We start from the raw sequence: 4,787 nt of genomic DNA on the forward strand, positions 1-4,787 counted from the left end.
TGTAGATTGTCTTTAGTTTTGACAGGGATTATTGTTGTTTAGTCGTTAAATCTAGTTTAGTCTTTAGTTGTCTTTTAGTTTCAATACCGATTGTTTTTTTTTCTTATGTAGATTGTCTTTAGTTTTGAAAGGGATTATTGTTGTTTTGTCGTTAAATCTAGTTTAGTCTTTAGTTGTCTTTTAGTTTCAATACAGATTGTTTTTTTTCTTATGTAGATTGTCTTTAGTTTTGACAGGGATTATTGTTGTTTTGTCGTTAAATCTAGTTTAGTCTTTATTTGTCTTTTTGTTTCAATACAGATTGTTTTTTTTTATTATGTAGATTGTCTTTAGTTTTGAAAGGGATTATTGTTGTTTTGTCATTAAATCTAGTTTAGTCTTTAGTTGTCTTTTGGTTTCAATACAGATTGTTTTTTTTTTTCTTATGTAGATTGTCTTGTTGTTTTGTCGCTTGACTTTCATACATTTGTTTCTTTATCCTTTTTTATTTGTTTGTTTATTGTTGATTTTAAAGCTCATGATGGAGACGACTGGCGAAATCTAACCGAGGCCTTTTGCGTCGATAGGCGTTGGAGAATATGCTGATGATTATACAATCTCTCTCTCTCTCTCTCTCTCTCTCTCTCTCTCTCTCTCATTCAATTTTATGTTAAAGTGAGTTCATCTTTATGTCTCATCTACCTCTGCAGGTAAGATAATGATACTCATCTTAAGTCTCTCTCTCCTCTCTCTCTCTCTCTCTCTCTCTCTCTCTCTCTCGCTCTCTCTCTTTCATTCAATTTTATGTTAAAATTAGCTCATCTTCATGTCTCATTTAGCTCTGCAGTTAAGATAATAATACTCATCTCTCTCTCTCTCTCTCTCTCTCTCTCTCTCTCTCTCATTCAATTTTATGTTAAAATGAGTTCATCTTACTGTCTCATTTACCTCTGCAGTTAAGATAATAATACTCATCTCTCTCTCTCTCTCTCTCTCTCTCTCTCTCTCTCTCTCTCTTTCTCTCTTTCTTTTATGCTGAAATAAGTTTATCCTTTTTGTTTTATCTACCTCTGCAGTAAGATAATGATGCTCATCTCTCATCTCAAGTCTCTCTCTCTCTCTCTCTCTCTCTCTCTCAGAATAAAGAGTCGAAAGTCAAGTCCATGGCTTTCACGCCCGCCACCCACTGACCGCCCTTGTTCGATTGTTAGTGGCTGAATAGGTAGTCTTTGAACGTTCCGACAAAAACCACAAATGGTTCGCTATGGAAAGGAGATATAGGACCAGGTCATCTCTCTCTCTCTCTCTCTCTCTCTCTCTCTCTCTCTCTCTCTCTCTCTCAATTCTTATCACCTCCTGCGCCTATTGCTGCAAAGTGCCTCGGTTAGATTTCGTCAGTCGTCTTTATCTTGAGCTTTTAATTCAATACCTCTCCATTCATCATCTCCCACGTCACGTTTCATAGTCCTCAGCCACGTAGGCCTGGGTCTGTCAACTCTTCTAGTGCCTTGTGGAGTCCAGTTGGAAGTTTGGTGACCTACTCTCTCTTGGGGAGTGCGAAGAGCATGCCCAAACCATCTCTATCTGCCCCTCACCATGATCTCATCCATATATGGCACTTGAGTAATCTCTTTTAGTTTCATTTCTAATCCTGTCCTGCCATTTAACTCCCAATATCCTTCTGAGGGCTTTATTCTCAAATCTACAAAATCTTTTGGACATCGTTTCATTGTCTTACCACGATTTGTGTCCATATAGCAACACCGATCTCACAAAACTGATACATCGCCTGATTTTTATATGTAATTTCATTTGACTTGATTTCCAAATTTTACTTAACCTAACCATTGTTTGACTTGGCCTTTTCAATCTTTCATTAAACTCAAATTCTAAAGACCCTGTATTAGAGATCATAGTTCCTAAATGTTTAAATGGTTCCACCTCATTAATCCTATCTCCTTCCGATGATATTTCATCTTCCATTGCATATTCCGTTCTCATCATCCCTGTCTTTCTTCTATTCATCTTTAGCTTAACCTCATGTGAGATTTCATGCATTCTGGTAAGCGAGCTTTGCAAGTCCTGTGGCGTTTTGCTAATAAGGACAGTGTCATCACCATACTCTAGGTCCTCTACTTTCCTGTCACCAATCCAGCCCAATCCTTCTTCGCCATCCCAAACTGTTCTATGTATTACAAAATCCATGATGAGGATAAGCAACATAGGTGACAACACATTCCCTTGGAGTACTCCACTGTTCACTGGAAATTCATTTGACAGGGCTCCACTAACATTAACTTTTCACTTGCTATGCTCATGAACAGAGTTAATAGTCTAGTTGCCAAAATGTCAACCTGAAAATGTTAAAAAATGCCATGTTTCTTAACTGATAGCTAGACTGAAGTTAATAGGTTAAATAGTACCCAACTGAAACGTGCACTGAGCCCGAGCGAGGTGAGGGAACCAAGCAACAGTGAGATATTGAATGACAACCCAATGCATCCCGTAAAAGCCCTGTGCATGTAACACTCAACAGACCAGCCGAACGTGATACTATCAATGATAAGGCACGGAACCTGAAAAATGCGTGGGAACTATATTCACACACACACACACACACACACATATATATATATATATATATACACACACATATATATATATATACTGTATATATATATACTGTATATATATACATATATATATATATATATATATATATTCTGTTTGCTTATTCATTTATTTATTATTTATTAAGAATTACTAAATAATAAAAATGAATAAGCAAACAGATAAAAAAATATACATACTAAATATATTATATATATACATACATATATAGCCTATATACATATATATATATATATATATATATGTCCTACCACTCTGTAAGTCCTCGACCGTTTGAAAACTAACCCAACAAAAGTTTTAGTCCAATTTCCTTCCTTCGAGAGGACATTCACGGTGAATTTTGACATTTCATTCTTCACAGGATCATGTTTGGGGTCCCTATAATAGGATTTTCTGTAACTGGGCTGGTGAAGGACTCGGGCGGGATTCCTGTGGTTTCTTCAAAGTGGCATTCAAGATTTTTTTTTTTTTTTTTTTTTTTTTTGTTATTCCTTAACTGAAATTTCATTAAGTACGTGAATTTGTGTTTGTCATTCAAGATTTTTTTTTTTTTTTTTTGGGGGGGGGGTTTACTCCTTAACTGAAATTTTATTAAGTACGTGAATTTGCGCTTTTCTTATAATATATATATATATATATATATATATATATATATTATTTTTTTTTTTTTTTTTTTTTTTTTTGAACGTGCAGTGAAAATCTTGGTCGTTTTGCTACACATTTATTTATTTTTTTTTATTTATTTGTTTATTTGTTTACATATGAATTTTCCATTTTGTGTCATGCCATTTTGTTCATGGTATATATATAAATTTTTGCTGATAATGATAATAATAATTGTTGCAATGATCAAACTACTACTGCAACTATTACTACCACTGATAATAATAATAATAATAATAATAATAATAATAATAATAATAATAATATCAACATAGCCTATGCATGCATAATGTTTTATGCATTAAATAAATTTTTGTATACCTTATTAATTCACGTTCCACATCACATAGATGATTAATATTATTATTATTATTATTACTAGCCAAGCTACAACCCTAGATTGGAAAAGCAAGATGCTATAAGCCCAAGGGCTCCAACAGGGAAAAATAGCCCAGTGAGGAAAGGAAATAAGGAAATAAATAAATGATGAGAATAAATTAAAAATAAATCATTCTAAAAACAGTAACAACGTCAAAACAGATAATCATGAGAAAAATCAAACAAAACTATGGAAAAGATGGAAATTGTAACATATAAGGTTCGTGTGTCTTCCATATTGACTCCGAGTAAACAACCCATTCATGCCAAAACAACTACTCCATTATCATCGATATTTCGGAGTCGATTAACTCCTATCGACGGGGGAATATCCTTAATCCACTCCTTTTTGTCTTTCCGAAGGGCGAGCGTGCCCTTTATGCCCTTATCTGAAGGCCTCCCTATTGTCGTCGTAAAGTTCGCGAGTCCATCATTTTCATTCTGGCCAGCGGTGCCGACATTGTCCGAGGTAATCGAAAAATTCCGTCTTTTCAGATCCACCTCGTAGGCATAAATGGGTCCACTTGAAGCTAACAAAAATGACAAAATCGGCCATGGAGAAGCTCATAGAAGCCACAATTAGGCTTCTTTTCACCTCGAAGGGTTAGCTCGACGTCTCCCCCTACCCCCATCAACAATCCCTACCCCTATCTGCCCCTCCCCCTCCCCCCCTCCCCTTTCAGCTAGCTGTGCGAGTTCGTACGTTCGTAGCTCCGAAAGATCATCCAGTGATCCTTTGTATTTGAAGGAACTGGCGCGGTCAGGTGTTGGTCACTTCGCCCCTATAGAGAGACTGTTGGAGGAAATGTATAGTAGGATTGCTGTTGGGGGAAGGATACTCCGGGGGGGAAAAATAGGAACTTGCAGGATGGCGAATCTTCATCGCCTCGTGGTTTTGAGTCTTTTGAACCTGTAGGACAGGTCTCGAGGACAGGTCTCGAGAACAGGTCTCTAAGTGTATAGTTAGATGCTAGTGGAATTTCTTTGATTTGAAAGTTGGTTGATACTTTTTCCTTATTTCCTTTCCTCACTGGGCTATTTTCCCTGTTGGGGCCCCTGGGCTTATAGCATCCTGCTTTTCCAATCTAGGGTTGTAGCCGAGCATTCAATAATGATAATAATAATAATAATAATAA

Source organism: Palaemon carinicauda, chromosome 36 (assembly GCF_036898095.1).
Source record: "Palaemon carinicauda isolate YSFRI2023 chromosome 36, ASM3689809v2, whole genome shotgun sequence".
Taxonomy (NCBI): Eukaryota; Metazoa; Arthropoda; class Malacostraca; order Decapoda; family Palaemonidae; genus Palaemon; species Palaemon carinicauda.